Raw genomic sequence first — 20,833 nt, forward strand, 5'->3', positions numbered from 1 at the left:
ATCAATCTTACATATACTATTCCAGAGACAGAAAAAGAGGAAAAACTTCCCAAGTCATCTTTTGAGGTCATCGTTACTTTGGTATCAAATATTGGTAAGAACATTACACTAAAGGGCATAAGGGAAACTACTTTCTTATTTATATAGAACAAAACTCTCAAAATACTATCAAAGCAAATCCAGTGATATATAAAAATGATAATACATTATGGCCAGGGGACAATTATTCCAGGAGAGCAAAATGGTATAACACGTGAAAATCTATGAAGGCAAATTACCAAATAAACAGACTAAAGAATCATAATCATCTTAAATAGAGGCAGAAAAATCATTCAGTAAAATTCAACATCTATCTATGATTTTAAAAAAGAAAACCTACAAACTAAAAATAGAAAGATGTTTACAGCATCTTATAGCAAACATCATGCTTTAATGGGAAATATTGAAAATGTTTCCCTCTCTCTTTCCTTTTTTTTTTTGAAATATGTATGCTCAGTTCTTCATCCCCACTGAAATAAATATCAGAATAATTAGCTCCAAATCCATATTTAAAGCTCATTCCCTTGTGGCTCAGCTGGTAAAGAATCCGCCTGCAGTGTGGGAGACCTGCGTTCGATCCCTGGGTTGGGAAGATCCCCTGGAGGAGGGAAAGGCTACCCACTCCAGTATTCTGGCCTGGAGAACTCCACGGACTATACAGTCCATGGGGTCACAAGGAGTCGGACACGACCGAGCGACTTTTACCTCTTCACCAAGACAAAAGTTGCATGTGGCATTTGTTAGCTTCCAGCTCTTACCTATTACATCAGTATGCAAAGTAAACTCTAGTTGAGCTCTGCTGCAGATTTTCAGAAATCATCTTAATCACATAAAAAGAATGCTTTCCAATATTGGCATCCCCTATAAAAACGAGGCTGGTGATAAAATGTCAAGTATTTAAAGAGCAGGGGAGGGGTCTATGAAGCAGAGAATTTCAGTGTTTAAAGATATGCACTGATACTAGAAACATCTTCCAAGTAATCATCCAGACTCTACTTGTTCATTGACAGCTCTGACATTTAAAGTTATTCTTACTCACAAGCTGAACTGTCTCACGATACCATCTACCCACATGTTCACTTCCCCTTATACCACAGAGAAAAAGCTTAATCCCTTTTCTATATGACAGTGCTGTAAATACTGATGACATTAGACTAGTCCAGTCTGTCTTCTCAATGCCTGGAGCTGTGTTCTGGTAAAACAATACTCGTCTGAGGTGGCTTTGAGTTTCTCCACCCTCCTGGCCACTCTTCCTTCAATGCCCTTCAGTTTATTTAACTTCTTTTTCAGGGTTTATCCAGACGACACCCAGTGCCGGCAGTGTTCTCTATCCCGTGAAACAATGTCTCTGTTACGTGGTGCTTTCTTTAAGAGCTGCCTACAAACATATCTTCTAACCATCTTGTGCTTTTAGACCCAAGAGAAGATCCTTGCATTGATCTTTACTAAACTTTACTTTGTTCCAGGCTTTTCCACACCTTTTCTCTTGGATCCTAAATCTGACCACTGCATCATCTTTCAAGATGTCCAATAGAACAGAACTGAAGTTCAAGGCCTTCATCAGCCACCTGAAAACTTCCAGTTGGGCACCAGTCCATTCATGTGTGTCCTTCAGTTAGAGCTTTTCTCCAAATATCACACAGCCTGTGTTTCCAGAATGCCTATGTGGCCAGCAGCAAGCTTGCTAAATGCCTGCATGAAAACCACATAAACTTTGTGTAATGATTTTTATCTTTATTCTGATATCTTATCCAAAATATTCCTCACTCAACTTAACCTTCCAGCCACATGAATTAGCCTGTGGAGTCTGTACTCACAGTGGAACACAAGGATTTGGAGGTTCATCTGCGTTCAAGTTCCTCCCTTTCACCTAGTAAGCTGAGTACCCTCAGCAAAAAACATCCAGACTCTCTGAGCCTCATCTTGCTAAATAAGATAATGGGCTAATTGCCTAGACCCCTGCTGTAGAATTTTAATTTGTTTTATAATGTGCATGAACTTTGTCTAAACCAGTATTTTCCCTGTAAGGTATTCCATGAATTTCAAACTCTACATAGAGACTGTTCTGAAATGGAGACCATCAAACGTCCCCATCGGTGCAAAGGCTCAAGATTTTCACAGGTTAATGCATTCAGACACTATACTTACACAAAAAAGGTTATCACCTGTGAAGGAATGCTGTTATGTGGGAAGATGAGGATGACAACAACCATAGTGAGGATGATGATGATCATGCCCTTGATAATGAAACTGACAGCCCACCCTGAAGTCCACGCTGTAATACTTCTGTTGTTGGCATAACAATAACACTCACGTGGCTTCTCATAGCATGAGTTCTATTTTTCTGCATGTCAGGATATTATAAGGCATTTCAGGACAGTTGCTAGGGTGACCAATGAATTTTATGAGGAAATATAAATGTACCTCAAATCTGTACTTCCTCTCAAAAAGAGACTGGATTCAAGGCCTATGTAATTCATAGGAAACAAGCTTCATGGTGCCATTTTTAAAACAGAACTTGTTTTTCTAGAAGCAGAGCATCAGCCCTTGCACTGTAGGAGACCACACTCCTATAAATAGATAAGAAATCTAAGGGTGTTTTGACTTAGGCAGGAAGTCTTAGAACACTGGTGAAGAATTTTAGTTTTCAGTGTGTTTATTCATCAATACATTTCAAACACACACACACACACACACACACACACACACACACACACACACACCCCACAGACAGATCTAGTAACTGGATCACCAAAATCCTTTATTCTAGGCTACACCAGGCCAGCACCTAATCTAAGATTCACATATTCCCACCCTGTTAAAAAAAAAAGAAAAAAACACAGTCTTGGGCTTTTTTCTCTTGATCTTAACCTTAACTTCTTGCCTCACCATCCATGTCTACATACACCTAGCTCCTGTTTGGCTTTGTCTTTTGTTCTTATCCCTTGTAGCTGAAGGTAGATTTGGCTTTTTCAGTTCCAGGAAACCTCCCCACTTGATCAAGCACTTACCTGGAGCTTATCATCAGTGATGGTTTCCTTGGTTACCTAACAATCCTCAGGGGAGAGTTTCAGAGCGTTTCCTTGAGAATGGCCAGCTCTTGCCAGAGAAGTTTAAGAAACAGTTGCAATAGACCTTTCCTTTGCTGTTGCTGCTTAGTTGCTTCAGTTGTGTCCTACTCTGTGTGACCCTATGGACTGCCACCTGCCAGGCTCCTCTGTCCATGGGATTCTCTAGGCAAGAGTACTAGAGTGAGTTGCCACGCCCTCCTCCAGGGGATCTTCCCGACCCAGGGATCGAACCCAGGTCTCCTGCATTGCAGCCTGATTCTTTACCACTGAGCCACCAGGGAAGTCCTAGACCTTTCCTTTAGCAGCCCCCAAAGTTTCATTCTTTTTTTAAAAAAAAAATCTTCCCAAGTTTTCTGTTTACTTACCATATTCGTTTCAATTCTCCATTTTGATAGCTGTATCTCCAGAGCACATTTTTTTCTTGAAGGATAAATTTATTAATTTATTCAACAAGTACTTGCGTGGTACCAGGCCACTTAACAGCAGAGTTCCAGAAGCTGCCCGTTAGGTTTGATTCTGCCTTTGTGGGGGAACCTGTCATCTGCTTGTGCAGCATCCCACATGGGATAAAAAATAAGGTCAAGATGGTGCCTTAAACCACTCTTACTCAATCTTATACTGGAAGTTGTTTCCAAATCCATGAGGAAGCACATGTCTTCATGACCTTGTCTGTTTCAGTGGTTTATTAGGTCTGACACCGAGGCACAATCAATGAAGCAAACAATAAATGGATTTCCTGAACACTTTTCTGGATTAAATGACACTATCCATAAACTATTTGGAAAAAGCCCACAAAATAAAAATATTTTACAAAACATTATACATAATATTTTGGTAAATAGGAAGGATTTCTGATTGTTTAGTTCCTTTGGCTTTATTGAATCTTTCTGTAAAGGCATGCCTGTGCTGTGTTAAAAATTGTTTTCATACTTGGGTATTGGTTAAGGTTTATTTTATTGTTAATGGCTCTGCTCTATTGAGGGACCCACAACACAGGGCCAACTCCCCTGGGGAAGCACACAACCCATCTCAAACTGTGGTAACTTCCTGCAGGTCTCAGCCGCAGTGGGCACTCCCCACACACCCTAACCATGTCTGCCACATCCCTTCCTCTCCCCAGCCCAACTGTGCAAGTGAACCTTAGTAAGCTGCTACTTTTGCCCCTTCCTGTCTGGGCAGGGAATAGACATCTGAGGGCCACCAGAGGCACAGAAGACAGAAATGAAAGACAACACAAACAGAGAGAGATACCATGTTCTTGGATTGGAAGAATCAATACTATGAAAATGACTGTGCTATCCAGAGCAATTTAAAGATTCAATACAATCCCTAACAAACTACTAATGGTATTTCTCACAGAACTAGAACAAAAAATTTCATAATTTGTGTAGAAACACAAAAGACCCCAAAGAGCCAAAGCAATCTTGAGAAAGAAAAACAGAGCTGGAGGAATCAACCTTCCTGACTTTAAACTATTAGCCTTCTTATCACATAACTGAGAGGTAAGAAAAATATTAAAATAAATTTCTTCTTTAAAAATCCAAGTCATATAAAACTACACTTTGTACAAGATATTTGAAACTATAGAAACTGAGGAGTGGGGAAAGTAGGTTGAGGTTGAAAAAATAAAGAGACAAATGTGCCCTCCAATGGTACAAAAAGAAACCCAAATGTTAATTTTTAAATGTTTTTTGGATTGAAAAGGCATTACGTGTTTACTCCAGAACATTTCTTTTAACTACAGAAAAACACAAAGCGAAAGGAAATTCACTCACATTTCCATGATCATAAATAATAATTAAGTTTGGTATTTTTTCTCCAGTTTTTATTACATACACTATAGACACACTTTTGATCACAGTGTACATGCTTAATTGGTTAAGTGAGGAGAAAGATATATGACTTCCTTTAATTTTATTATTTTTATCAATGAAACTTCTAAATTATTAAACACAATTAAAAGACAATTTATAGAATTGGAGAAAATACTTTCAAAACTTGTGACTGACAATAGGTTAATCTCAAAAAAAATACAAACAGTTCATGCAGCTCAATGTAAAAAGAAAAAAAAAAGATTCTCAGCAACACAAATTACAAGAGAAGTGCAAATCAACCATTGAGTCATCGGAAACCTTTCTTTTGCTTTCCAGAAGATGGTGCTGTAATGCAAGGTTTTGGTTTCTCTTAACTGGACTGAGTCTTCACACTATACACTTTCACTTTCCACCTCCTCCAAACTCCTGCTCCATGGATTGCTGATTTCTCCTGTCAGGTGGGCTGCACCTCCACAACTTCTCACCTCCCATGAGTGCCCAGGTCTGCACCCTCCAGGTTGCCTTGATCCTTGTGGTGGCAAGTGGGGATCAGTAGACTGTGACTCCCCAGGATCTCTCCCTCTGAAGTTCTAGCCACTCACTTCCCACAGGTGGGTGGGTCTCTCAGGTGTCTTTGTGTTACTGTGCAGAGGCACTTGTGTTGGGTCATGGATGTCTGGTTAATTGTGAACCAAAAGAAGAGAAAAAGGGAAGGACTCTTGCCACCCCTACTATGTTGATGTCACTCATCAAAAACTGCTTTGAAGAGGAGTGACCCTGCTGCTGCTGCTGCTAAGTCGATTCAGTCGTGTCCGACTCTGTGCAACCCCATAGAAGGCAGCCCACCAGGCTCCCCCGTCCCTGGGATTCTCCAGGCAAGAATACTGGAGTGGGTTGCCATTTCCTTCTCCAAGGCATGAAAGTGAAAAGTGAAAGTGAAGTCACTCAGTCGTGTCCGACTCTTAGTGACCCCATGGACTGCAGCCCACCAGGCTCCTCCATCCATGGATTTTCCAGGCAAGAGTACTGGAGTGGGGTGCCATTGCCTTCTCCGATAAGCTCTGCTAAAACTACCCAAATATGCACTTACAAGTGAAAAGCAGTCACGGAAAATGCACATGACTGTGGTCCAATAAAACTGAGTTTATAGAAACAGGCAGCATACCAAGTTTGGTCTGTGGGCCATAGGTAGTGGCCTTCTGCTATTAACAGAAACAACTGTAGTTATATGATGTTTATTTTTATGTAACTTTTTAAAAAATATTTTTAATCTTAATTTTCTTTTATGGCCACATGCAGCATGAAGAATCTTAGTTCCCCGATCAGGAATTGAACCTATGTCCCCTGTATTGGAAGCACGGAGTCTTAACCACTGGACCTACAGAAAGTCTTGAAATAATTGTAGTTAGATGCAGGGCTCTAAGGCAAACAAACATTGAAGTAGTTTTGGAGACTATAATATAAAATCTGGTACCTCAGATATTTCACTAAAGCACTGACTTTCTAACTTCTTGGCCAGGGAAATTGTGGGAGAGTACGTGTAGATCTTCTGAGTTTATTTGGTTCATTTTTTTTTTCTTCCTCTACATTATCTTTGAGCATATAAAATAGGTAGAACCTCTAGTTTAATAATTTTACTAGAATAAATGCATCATCTAAATATTGGTCCTAACACTTTTCAAGTTTTTCCTTCAACTTAAAGGAAGTTTAAAGCCAGTGTTTTCTCTTGGCAAAACTCTATTAACAACACAAGAGAAGACTCTACACATGGACATCACCAGATGGTCAACACTGAAATCAGATTGATTATATTCTTTGCAGCCAAAGAAGGAGAAGCTCTATACAGTCAGCAAAAACAAGACTGGGGGCTGACTATGGCTGAGATCATGAACTCCTTATTGCCAAATTGAGAATTAAATTGAAGTGGGGAAAACCACTAGACCATTCAGGTATGACCTAAATCATCCTTTATGACTATAAAGTAGAAGTGAGAAATAGGTTTAAGGGACAAGATTTGATAGACTGCCTGATGAACTATGGACAGAGGTTCATGCATTGTACAGGAGACAGGGATCAAGACCATCCTCATGGAAAAGAAATGCAAAAAAGCAAAATGGCTGTCTGGGGAGGCCTTACAAACAGCTGTGAAAAGAAGAGAAGTGAAGAACAAAGGAAAAAGGAAAGATATATCCATTTGAATGCAGAGTTCCAAAGAATAGCAAGGACAGATAAGAAAGGCTTCCTCAGTGATCAGTGCAAAGAAATAGAGGAAAACAATAGAATGGGAAAGACTAGAGAGCTCTTCAGGAAAATTAGAGATACCAAGGGAACACTTCATGCAAAGCTGGGCTCAATAAAGGGCAGAAATGGTATGGACCTAACAGAAGCAGAAGATATTAAGAAGAGGTGGCAAGAATACACAGAAGAACTGTACAAAAAAAAATCTTCATGACCCAGATAATCATGATGGTGTGATCACTCACCTAGAGCCAGACATCCTGGAATGTGAAGTCAAGTGGGCCTTAGGAAGCATCACTATGAACAAAGCTAGTGGAGGTGGCAGAATTCCAGTTGAATTATTTTAAATCCTAAAAGATGATGCTGTGAAAGTGTTACATTCATATGCCAGCGAATTTGGAAAACTCAGCAGTGACCACAGGACTGGAAAAGGTTAGTTTTCATTTCAATCCCAAAGAGAGGCAATGTCAAAGAATGCTCAAACTACCACACAATTGTACTCCTCTCACACACTAGTAAAGTAACGCTCAAAATTCTCCAAGCCAGGCTTCAGCAATATGTGAACCATGAACTTCCAGATGTTCAAGCTGGTTTTAGAAAAGGCAGAGGAACCAGAGATCAAATGGTCATCATCCGCTGGATCATCGAAAAAGCAAGAGAGTTCCAGAAAAACATCTATTTCTGCTTTATTGACTATACCAAAGCCTTTGACTGTGTGGATCACAATCAACTGTGGGAAATTCTGAAAGAGATGGGAATACCAGACCACCTGACCTGCCTCCTGAGAAATGTGTATGCAGGTCAGTAAGCAAGAGTTAGAATTGGACATGGAGTAACAGACTGGTTCCAAATAGGAAAAGGAATACATCAAGGCTGCATATTGTCACCCTGCTTATTTAACTTATATGCAGAGTACATCATGAGAAACACTGGGCTGGATGAAGCACAAGCTGGAATCAAGATTGCCGGGAGAAATATCAATAACCTCAGATATGCAGATGACACCATCCTTATGGCAGAAAGTGAAGAACTAAAGAGCCTCTTGATGAAAGTGAAAGAGGAGAGTGAAAAAGTTGGCTTAAAACTCAACATTCAGAAAACGAAGATCATGGCATCTGGTCCCATCACTTCATGGGAAATAGATGGGGAAACAGTGGAAACAGTGTCAGACTTTATATTTTGGGGGCTCCAAAATCACTGCAGATGGTGACTGCAGCCATGAAATTAAAACATGCTTGCTCCTTGGTAGAAAAGCTATGATAAACCTAGACAGAATATTAAAAAGCAGAGACATTACTTTGCCAACAGAGGTCTATCTAGTCAAGGCTATGGTTTTTCCAGTGGTCATGTATGGATGTGAGAGTTGGACTATAAAGAAAGCTGAGCGCAGAACAATTGAGACTCTTGAACTCTGATGTTGGAGAAGACTCTTGAGAGTCCCTTGGACTGCAAGGAGATCCAACCAATCCATCCTAAAGGAAATCAGTCCTGAATATTCGTTGGAAGCACTGATGTTGAGGCTGAAATTCCAATACTTTGGCCACCTGATGCGAAGAGCTGACTCATTTGAAAAGACCTTGATGCTGTTGAAGATTGAAGGCTGGAGGAGCAGGCGACAACAGAGGATAAGATGGTTGGATGGTATCACCAACTCAATGGACACGAGTCTGAGTAAACTCCAGGAGTTGGCGATGGACAGGGAAGCCTGGCGTGCTGCAGTTCATTCGGTTGCAAAGAGCTAGACATGATTGAGCACTGAACTGTACTGAAAGGCTCCCATCTGTTCGGTTGGTACATAGTGGGCTTCATCACTGTTCTCTACCTCTCATGATGCATAAAATCTCCCAGGCCTCTCAGGAGATAAATTAGTCTGATTGATGGCAAATTGTACCCAGTTACAATCTTGAAAGACACTTTGTTCTGAAATAAATTTTAAGTTGTTAACTCATCCATTTTAAATTTTTGGGTCTTGCTAAATCAATCAACAATACCTACCTTAATTGAGTCATCACAAACAAAATTATCTCATTATATATAGGCTTTTAGAAACTCACACATTTAGAGGTTTTGAAGTTTATTCCCTGATCAATTTCCCATTCCTTTTCTTAAAATGTTCCAAAATAAAACTTAACCCCATCTTGGCTGTTCATGCTTCCTCCCCACCCGCCAAATAGTAAATGTCTTTTAAAATTATCTATCATAATTTAGGAGAAGGAAATGGCAACCCACTCCAGTATTCTTGCCTGGAAAATCCCATGGACAGAGGAGCCTGGTGGGCTACAGTTCATGGGGTCGCAAAGAGTACTGAGCGACTGAGCACTGCATATGATAATTTAAGAGAGCTTTGTCATTAAAAAACAAAGAAACAAAAAACCCCACCTTTATTCACATAAGCAGTCTAAGGGGAAAGCATGCGTTAATCCCATCAGAGAAGGTACTTTCAGATAAGTTCTATCTTGGGTCATAAGTTCGGATAAGTCTCTAACTTGGCTGGTTTTCGCAGGTGGTTCATTGGGAACACACTCAGAGCCAGCTCCATTTTAACGATCTCACAGCGTGCTCCCATAGCATTTACAGAAGCGTCAGGCTGGGGTGTGAAACTATGGCAAACTCCTGTGTGAGGTTTTTTGTTTTGTTTTGTTTTACCATATAAATAGTTCAGAGTTGCTGTCATAAAATTAACAGTTTCTCTAATAAAACAACATCTGCATTTTATATCCACTGTGGGTTATGGGCCCCAGCAGAGCAGAGAGTTGGAGATTGCCTTTTTCTCCTCAGTAGGTACCAGACACTGGAAAGCTGAGATCCAGTTTCTTATTCAGCCATCCACCAGAAGACATTTAGAAATAATTCTCCCTACCAGGCCTTTTGAATAAACTGCCTGGCTGATCCTAGAAAAGAATTGTGAGCCATGGATGGTGGTGGCTGATTCACATTCACATTCACATTTACTTTCACTTTGGGAAACACTTCAGGCTCTCATTCTCTTGGTTAGCCATAAAGCCTTAACACAGAAAAGGAAATAGAATGAAAATAAGGACTTCTATGGAATATAAAGCCTATCCAATTAATACTAAAACCTACCTGGACTCCTTCTTGGCTTTTACCTTCTGAAACACAGACCAAGCATCAGCTTTGCTGATAGTGGTCATGAGTCAGAGAATTCTCTTTTTGTGTAGCATCAGAACCAACCCCTGCAGCCTGTTTCACACTATTAGTCTTCTTGAAATGTTGAAGAGTTAGAACTCTATGCTCCTACTTTAAGTTGAGGGTTTAGACTTAAAACCCTGTTGGCCACAGGTCTATTTTCATTCCCCCAAAGAGTTCTCATTCCTTTGTTGTGACTAGAAGCCCTGATCATGGACTCATGGTGTTTGTCAAGAGAAGGGACAGGGGAAGAGGTTGGGTAGAGTGGGCAGGAGGCCAAGTGAGCAGAGTAGGACTGTCTTATCCTCCTGTCAACCAAATGCTTGTCTGGGAATCTCTGAGTCAAGACTTTCTTGGTAGAAAATCCTGCCTTGGCTTTCATCTAGGGGTAAAGCCTGGTGTCGATTGCTCCTTTTCCATTTTTAATTCCCAGCTATCACCCAAGAGTAGAGCCTTATCTCCACCTCTGCCCTGCTTCTTGGTCCAACCCGGTCTTCCCAGGGAACTCACTGGTGGGCAGTGTAAGTAGAGAAGCAGCAAGCCCCAACTAGCCCAGCTATTTTGAAGACCTTCAATGAATTAGGCCAATGGTTGCTTTGGTTGCATTTGTTGACCGTGACTTTAAAATTTATCTGGATTTCTTTGGAGAGGAAATAATCTCATCTGTTTTGCTCCAATCTGTATTTTGGGTTGTATTCCTTCAGCTCTGATTCATAACTGCAATACTGCAAGACTTCTGCTCTACTTATAGCAGATTTTCATGTTTTTCTGCTGCTGTTGGAAATTTTTCTTTTGAAGTACATGTTTCAGATTTGTCAATGAAATTTTGGAGAGAAGAAAAAAGAGATGAAAGTGCTACATCCTTTAACTTACAGCAGTAGTTTGAAGAGGTTATTTAACCTTGTTAACAAAAGGCAAATCTTGATAAAGATGTAAGGTTTTGTTTTATCACTTACTCTCTATCTTGTTCTGTCTTTGTGTGTGTGTTTGTGTGTGTATGTGTATACATGGACTTCCTAGGTGGCAATAGTGGTAAAGAAACTGCCTGCCAATGCAGGACATGTAGGAGACACGGGTTCGATCCCTGAGTGGGGAAGATCCCCTGGAGGAGGACATGGCAACCCATTCCAGTATTCTTGTCTGGAGAATCCCATGGACAGAGGAGCTTGCTGGGCTACAGTCCCTAGAGTTGCAAAGAGTTGGACACAAGTGAAGCAATTTAGCACGCATGCTCACATGTGTATAGATATATTTTTTCCAAGCCTTAATATGATCTTTTATTATGATCAATTTTATAGATGAAAGATTCAACTGAGGCTTAAGAACAATGAACTTGATCTAATTTCCAACAATAGATATCTTTGTACTACACCTGACCTAGTACATCTTTTTATCTATTTTTTCTGTTTTTAGGTGTTTTGCCCCATCTAGACTTTGAACTGTATAATTTCAGGATAATGGTTTATTTATCTCTGTCACTAGTACCTAGTGAAACTGTTAGGCACTCAGTCATATCCAACTCTTTGCATCCCCAAGGACTGTAGTCCACCAGGCTCTTCTGTTCATGGGAAATTCTTCAGATAAGAATACTGGAGTGGATTGCTATTCCCTTCTCCAGGGGATCTTCCTAACCCAGGGACGGGTCCCAGGTCTCCTGCATTGCTGGCAGATTCTTTACTGTCTGAGCCACCAGGGAAGCCCAGTACCTAGTAGTGGCTGAAACATAGCATAGGTACTCGGTGCATGTTTGCTGAAATCAATTGAAATAAAAGAATCAGGACTCTAATCCAGGTGTGTCTGACCACAGAGTATACAGTTTTCACCACGCTCTACCATCAGAGCTGACAACTGCTCTAATTTTTAGAGTTAAGACACCGCTCTCTCCCTCTGCAATGTAAGGAAACTTCATATTCTTTCAATCCCTTGGCTCTAGCCTGAGGCATTTCCCCAAGTGATCATTTGCATATTCTGTAATCCGTTCTGGACAGGAGTGTCTAGACAAGAGTTTTGGAGACTAGAACCCCAGAAGGGACAAGCAATGTGCCTCCATTTTGTATTTTCTAGTTTCTTCCCATGGTCCACAAACTTAAGATAACATACAAGTTGGGAAATTAACCAGATACACAATTAAAATGTAATGTCAGGAGCAGCAACTTTGGAGACAAACAGAAGCAACCAATTTAAGCTGAGGCTGCACCATGCTGGAATTCAACAGTGTCTGATGATAATTAGAAAATAGGATGTAAATAGTATCAGTTCACAGAGATCCATTCATGCTAGCAGTTTTGCTTTGGTTTAAGAGGAGAAAGGATGCTATCGGGCAGGTTTACATAAATACATAAGGGTTTAAAAAGGAATGATGGAAACAGTTTCAAGCATCTTCCCAAGACTGAGTCCATGGGCCCAGTTCTAAATTTGTAGAGGCTAAAACATCTCCTTTTATAAGAAACACTTTCAGACTGGGGCATGGGTAGGGTTGCTTGGCTTCTCAGACCATAGATAAAATGCAACACAGTGAGTACCGTGAGCATGATCCTCATTTCTGCTCAGAACCCACTAACTATCGTGATTCTAGACCTGTGAACTAGTGCATTGATGATGGGGACCACAGAGTAGTGACTGAACACCCATGGACCAGGAGGTCCACCAGGAAGTGGCGTAAGCCCACTGGATACGTGTGCAGAAAAATGGCAGTACCTGAAATGCACTTCTAATAATTGTGAGACAAATGAGAGATTTTGTGGGGGTCCCTCAGAACTTTTGTGGGGAGACTGCAGGAAACTGTCTTCACCCGGGACCAGGGTCATACTCCAAGAAACAAGGTAATAAGCCAAAATAATTTGACATTTAATAGTAACATGGCCTCACTTTTAACCACAGCTCTTGGATCTATGAAGATTTTGGTTTTATTTCTTTTTAAATTGTTTTTTTTACCATGTTCTTAATTCCTAATATCATGTATGTTTAAGCATACAATCACTTTAGCTTATTTGATAAAATAGGCTCTGAAACTTAACCACCTGGTCTGGACTCCCAATTTTTCCATTTACTAGTTGTATTACTTTCCTGTATTTCCTCCTTATTCTTCCTGTGTTCAGTATGCTGCTGCTGCTAAGTCGCTTCAGTCGTGTCCAACTCTGTGCGACCCCATGGACTGCAGCCCACCAGGCTCCTCTGTCCAGTATACACATCTGCAAAATAGTACCTCCTTCAAAGTACCATTGCATTAAATTACATCAGGGATTCAAACATAGCACAGGACTCAGTCTTCTATAAGCAAGAGTTTCTGTTCACATTAGTTCATGTTTTGTTATTGTCATTAGTAATATCATCATTATTATTGAATTCATCTTCATTTAGGGCATTAGTCCTACTCATCCCATTATAGTTATCATTTTCTCAACATGTTTTTTTTTTTTAATCAGTGACTTCAGAGATTTTCTGAATAGTCATCAGTACGCAAAGACTTGATTTTCACTGCAAATTTCCCCTTTTACTTTCATTAGGCAGTGGTGTTTATTGATGTATGTATTCCTTCATTATTCACTAAATTGCTTATCCAACCATTATTTCATATGCCTACTGAGTGTTAGGTGGAATTCTTGGAACTACGTGTATGGTATAGAAACTGTGTATGTAGCAGTAAGCTGCCCTCAGGGAGCTTATATTATCATGGAGGAGATAGGCAATAAGATAAACAAATATGTAATCTAATGTCAAGTCTGTGTAAGGACTATGAAGAAAAATATAGTAGGGCAAATGAAGAGAGAGTGACAGATAATGTAAATTTAAATAGAGATATCTGTCAAGGCATCTCTTTACTTGTCACAGAGCAAGGGGATATTCAAGCTCAAGGGCATTGATAAAAGCAAAAGAGTTCTTGGAGGTGAGCAATTAAGTGAAGTCTCCTGATAGTAACAAGAAAAATCATAGAACAACTAGGAGTATAGCAGAGAGAACCTGAGAACAAGCTAGCTAAGAAGAGCTCTCCTGAGGCCTCAAAGTTATGTCTGCAAAGGGGCCCAACTCTAATTGAATCAGACTGTGGAGCAGTTTATGACCCAGAGTGTTGTCAAAAACAATAGAAAAACCAGCTGGCAAACAGTTGAGGCTAATAGCTAAGTATGATAACCAGCCTGAAGCTTAACAGGGGGTTCAGGGAAAGAAACAGTCAGAGAACCAGCTAAAACCATAAACATCTCTGAGGAAGGAGGTCAGTGAAACTGTGCACATATGCAAAGCTGCACCCTTTAGGGAGGGACATCTGAGCACGCACACTGCCTGGGAAACAGACTTCACTGAACTAGTCCAGCCATGTCACTAAATCAGTGATCAAACAAATACGCAAGCAAATGATAAGAATACCAAAGAAGATGAGGAGGAGACAAACTGGTATTCATGTTTGCAATGATATATTATTGACAATGTCTGATTTTCAATAACAAAGAAAGGATGAGACATAAAAATAAACAATAAATTGTTGCCCATAAACAGAAAAAAGGAGTGGACAACAAAATTTACCTTTGAGGGGTTGAAGGTAGCCATTATAAATATCAGAGCTAAAAGAAGCATGTTATAGAAGTTAAAAAAAAAAATGATGACAATGTCTCACCAAATAAAGACTACCAATATGTATGACAAATAACTCAATGGAAATTGTGGAGTTGAAAAGTACAATAACTTAAATTAAAATTCACTGAATTGGTCCAACTGATTTGAGCTGTCAGAAGAAAGAATAGACTGATAGAGATTATGTAATTTGAAGAATGGAAGGAAAAAGGACAAAATCTATAGTCAACCCTTTGTAACTGCGGGTTCCACATCCTCAGATGCAACAACCACATGTCAGATTTCAAGGTTGGTTAGATCTACATATACAGAAGCCCACGTATGGAGGACTGACTCTGTTATACTACTCAATTTAAGAGATTTGAACATGACTAGATTTTGGTAACCGTGGGTGTTCTGGATCCAATCCCCTGTAGCTATCATGGTAATCTCAATATACTTAGAAAAAACATTTGATGATATTCAACATGTTTTCATGAAAAAGAAAATAACTATAAATAGAAGGGATTTCTTCTCTGATATACAGCATCTACAAAAATCTCACAGCTAATATGACACTTAGTGGTGTCCCTGAAGTCTTTCCCTCTAAACGTGAAAGTCGCTCAGTCATGTCCAACTCTTTGTGACCCCGTGGACTGATCAGTCCATGGAATTCTCCAGGTCAGAGTGGGTTGCCTTTCCCTTCTCCAGGGAATCTTCCCAACCCAGGGATCAAACCCAGGTCTCCTACATTGCAGGAGGATTCTTTACCAGCTGAGCCACAAGGAAAGCCTAAGAATACTGGAGTGGGTAGCCTTTCCCTTCTCCAGGGGATCTTCCTGAGATCTTCCTGACTCAGGAATCAAACTGGGGTCTCCTGCATTGCAGGTGGATTCTTTACCAGCTGAGCTATCAGGGTTATTTCCCTCTAAGGTCAGGAACAAAACATGGCTGACCCTCTCTCAACATTGTACTGGAGATTCTAGACAGCAATTAGACAAGGAAGAGAAGTAAAAGACATCCATATTACAAAGAAAGAAGTAAAACTAACTCTAGTTTCAAATGGCATTATCCTTTTATCCACTAATTAATGAGTTAAGATCAACCTATAAAAATCAATTGTATTTCAATAGCAACAATGAACAATCTAAGAATGAAATTTAAAAATGCAATTTCACTAAATAGCATCAAAAAGAATAAAATATTTAGGTGTAGGATTAACAAAAGAATTGCAATACTTGCACTGCTAAAACTATAAAGCATCACTGAAAGAAATTAGAAAAAAAACTAAATAAATGAAAATATATTCATGTTCAAGGATTAGAGACCTAGTATTATTAAGATGATAATACTCCCCAAATTGATCTATGGATTCAATATCATCTTTACCAAAATCCCAGCTGGCTTGTTTGCAGAAAAGTCATCATGGGACAGTGGGATAGAGAACAGATGGAGAAGGCAAAAGTGGAGATGGAAAACCCAGCTTACAGGCAATGCCACTCAGCTAAGTGAAAGACTGAGAGTCTGGGTGAAGTTTATCATGGTATGGACAGAGAAATGTGACTAGATTCAAGACACATTTATGGGTAAAATCTGAAAAGATATGAAAGTAAACATAGGGATAAATAAAATGTCTGTAAATGTATATGATCTTGGAGTAATTTCCTCTAATGAGCCCTTCAGAGAATAGCTGCCAGATAAACCTACATAACTAATGAGAAGCTGCTCATTGACTAAGATGTGAAGCTATTCTTCAGTAAGTGCTCTGCATAAAAAACAACATCTCTCTTAATTGTTCTTGGCAACTTCTCAGAAATTCTCATTTAATTATTTTATTGTGGAGCAGGAAATCTTGCTGTATCTTCTAAAACCTTTAAAAAATGCTATATCTTTTAAAATCTCCTTCCCCAACTCAAAAGTCTCTGGCAGAGGATTAGGGGGTAGGAAACAGCACAGGTACTCAGGATTTCTAATAAAAAATAGAAAGCCATTAATTGATGGTTTTAAAGCTATTACATTATTTTAAAGCTGTTACATTATTAAATGAAAGTCTGAACTGTTTTTTCTAATTTCCATTTATTCAGACATAATTGACATATAAAATTTTAATATAATTTAAATATTTGATAAATGTATACATCATGAAAGGATTTTCCTCATCTAGTTAATTAACACATCAGTATCCATCACTTCACTTATTCATCTCTTCTTTTCTTTTTGGGACAGGGGAGGTGAGAACATTTAAGTTCTACTCTCTTAATAAATTTCAATTATACACTACAGGGTTATCAGATATAGTGTGAACTTAAAAGCAACTTTTTTTTTCTTTTTCTCATCTTCAAGATAGTACAGCAGATAGCAAGCAAGAGATAAACTGGATGAGTTGTGATTTTCTTGTAAATATGAGTTCATTCTCAGTTTGCTAAATCGAAAGGATTAAACCTACTGACATCTATTTAATCATTAAAGTAAGCAATGGAGTATTTTACTTTTAGCCTTATAGTCTATATTGCAGGTATAATCTTTAGCTCCATCAGCAAAATTCATCCTTTCAATTTATGACTTTCATTCTAATTACTAATTTCTTTACACAGTATGTTTAACCACATTTCTGTACATGAGATTATATCATTTGAAACTCATTTTATCAAATATTTTAGCATCTAATTTCCTGTGTGCTTTCAGAATTAGATAGCCTAGAGGGAAAATACTTTGCTGAGCCAATGATAAAAATACCATTAAAAGAATTCTATACTAGCAGATGCAGTTGACATGACTTTTTAGAATTTTTAATTAGCTATGGTTACCCTAGGATGTGAAGCTCCCTGGTGGCTCAGACAGTAAAAAATCTGCCTGCAATGTGGGAGACCCAGGTTCAATCCCTGGCTTGGGAAGATCCCCTGGAGAGGGAATGGCAACCCACTACAGTTTTCTTGCCTAGAGAATTCCATGGATAGAGGAGGTTGACGAGCTACAGTCCATGGGGTCGCAGAGTTGGAGATGACTGAGCGACTAACACACACACCGCCCCCCAGGATTTTATATTCATTGACGTCAAAAATCCATGCTTTAGTTACCTTGTTATTAGTAAGTAGTGCATTGCTCTGTTTTGTTATGTACACATAGTTCTGCTAAATAGGTGCTGAATTCAATACTAATATCAAAACTAATGTATTTTTAAATTTAACATTAATGCTATAGCAGTATTAAAATGTAAGAGTTTTTACTGTGATAAACTCTATAAAGTATTTGTAGAAATTTCAGGATCTGAAAATCAGATAGCTTCAGGACAGATACATTTTTTTGTTCTAATAAGAGTTTAATTTATTTTAGTTTAACTTAATTCTAAATAAGTTAAAATCAGAGAGAGAGAGCTGATTAATAAAGTTAAGGAAAGAAAAGAGCAGGCACTTGCAGGAAATCCTCTGTGGAAATGTTTTTAAATCAAGTACATTATATATAATAGCAATATATACCCATTTACACAGATTTCAGATATAACCAAGCGAGTGTGACAGGCCATTATGCTGGCTGTGAAGAGATTCCACCTATTCAGATAATCATCCTTTTGCTTAAATCACACTACATATCTTTCCTTGACAAGCGAATTAGGTTAGAGGGGAAAGAGAATGGTAACAGTTATATGTGCTGAGCATGGGGATTGGTCCCAGCGTTATAAATTGATTTCAGACATTTAGGGCACCAGGAATTCCAATGCTTTTTCTCACTGATACTATCTGTAATTAGTAAGAGCAAAACACTGAACTCCAAAGATACTGAGCCAAATTACTACCACGGAAGAAAAATAAACCATCCAGATTTATAGCAGAAAACTGAGATAGTGGTGCAAAGAAGCAGAGATGATACATGTTAACAATTACCCACAAATACTGCAACTATTACTGTTTGTGCACTCCACAGCACTATACAGGCACAGAGCCCTGAATTTTCCAAGCGGGTAGTATTTCAAGGAAAAGAGGAGGTGTTTTTGTTACATATTCTCATCTTAATACTTTTCTTTGGAAAATGGTTAAATTTGGGATGCAGCTCTATGAATTCGGTGAGTCAATATTTCAGAAGTGATTCGGTCTCAGAGAACCAGGTCTTACAAAATATGAGAAGCTACACTGTGGATATAGACACGTAACAGATGGGTGCATGAATATTTAGAAAGAAGCCACTATTCCTTGAGCACTTTCTATGCCTCAGACACTGCACTAAGTACTTTGCATAGTAACTGCTCACAATAGAATTATTTCTCCACTTAAAAAGTGTTCAAGCAGCAAGGTTTATTATTGTACCAAGGTTAAATGGGGGCTTCTTTGGTGGCTCAGCAGAAAAGAATCCAACTGCAATGAAGGAGACTCAAGGGATGCAGGCTCCATCCCTGGCTTAGGAAGATCCCCTGGAGGAGGGCATGGCAATCCACTCCAGTATTCTGGCCTGGAGAATCCCACGGACAGAGAAACCTGGCAGGCTGCAGTCAACAGGGCTGTAAAGAGTCAGCTACAACTAAAGCGACTGAACACACACCCACATAAATGTGGGCAGACTAAGAATCCAACCCAGGCTTGTCTGTTTGCAAACCATGTAGTTTATAAAAATCATTGCATCATGCTCTGTCTTACAGTATTAACAATTATGTAGGAAATGTTTACTGGGTACAAGTGTGTTTACACTTTGATTACTTGGTAAGTGTTTCAAATACATGAGCTCATCTCAGCTAAGGATTGTTTTATACACGTAGTTCAGAGAAGCCAATATTAAATTGACTAATGACTACCAAACCCTTGGAATCCTTTGTGGAATGTGCAAATTTAATCACTTGGAAAATATGTCTTTTAAGAGTTTTAACAATCCATGCTTAAGAAAGATGAAACAATATCTTTTGTTTTTAGCTTTTAGATGAGGCAGCTGTATCATAAAGAATTCAGTGATTTGCAGAATCTCCTTAGCCAGTCAGTGGTAAAGTCAAAATTAAAGATTGCTCCTGGGTCTGAATCATGCTGTTCCTCTGGGCTGTTCCTCTGGGTCGCTCCTCACCTGAGGAGGCTGCAATCAGCCTTTGTTCTTCCACTGCCCATGAAGCTCCCATGACTTTCACATTGCTTTTCTCCTCTTGGTGGTCTCCAAGGAGACCAGGAGCATCCAGGAGGATGCTGCCTAGAGAAATAGTGCCTCACTTCTAATATACAATAAGACCTTGATGGGTCTGTCGGCAGCAAGAATTTTTTCCATGTGAGGCCTGTGTGTGTGTGTTTTGTTTTTAATAAAAGACACTTTGGGGGGGGATAATATGCTGGCTTGACTTCAGCTTAAAAAATAAGCTTTTCAGCTTGTAATCTAAACAACTCACCAAAGATATGAAAACCTAATAAAAAATTGATGATAAAAGACTCATAAACAGAACCTGTCCTGCATATACATGGGAGGACCCAAGGGAAAAACCAAAGCTTTGCAAAGCAAAATCTACAAAAAAATGCAGCCACTTCTGCACACAGAAATGCCTGTATTGTGAGAACACAAAGACCTGCTTCCTGACTGGCCTTGGCAGAGGAGGACATGTATTCTTATTACCATGACACTGGGTAATGTGGGCTGTTAGCTCATGCAGGGGGCAAGGCAAGGGCCAAGCACTGTACCAAGCCAAATGGACAGTATGGACAGGATGACAAAACAGCTAAGAAAGCTTATGCAATCCTTGTGCCTACGAAGTTTAGTAATAAAAGTACACATATTCAACCTGGTAACCTGAATTAGCTACCTTTCCTGATCGGTAAATTTTGGTAAAAATAATAACAACTAAAATGAGCTGTTGGGAGAATTTAGAGAAACTATATGTGTGGTGTGTATTATACATATAAATACATTACAAATACTTTATACATATAAAGTACTTAACAGCGTGCATTCATTCATTCAAACACACAGTAAACCCTGGATTCCTAGATTATTTTGATTCAGCCCTCTTTCCTT

General features: G+C 39.2%; 1 long non-coding RNA gene across 1 annotated transcript in view; it reads left to right on the forward strand.

Annotated features, from left to right (window-relative positions):
• Positions 1-5,786, forward strand: part of LOC123466057 — a 40,453-nt gene extending 34,667 nt beyond the window's left edge. Inside the window, exon 3 of the long non-coding RNA XR_006641317.1 lies at positions 1,506-5,786. This is a non-coding gene — a long non-coding RNA (uncharacterized LOC123466057). The remainder of the gene's footprint in view (positions 1-1,505) is intronic.
• The last annotated feature ends 15,047 nt before the right edge of the window (positions 5,787-20,833 follow it).

This window comes from Bubalus bubalis, chromosome 8, assembly GCF_019923935.1.
Source record: "Bubalus bubalis isolate 160015118507 breed Murrah chromosome 8, NDDB_SH_1, whole genome shotgun sequence".
NCBI lineage: Eukaryota > Metazoa > Chordata > Mammalia > Artiodactyla > Bovidae > Bubalus > Bubalus bubalis.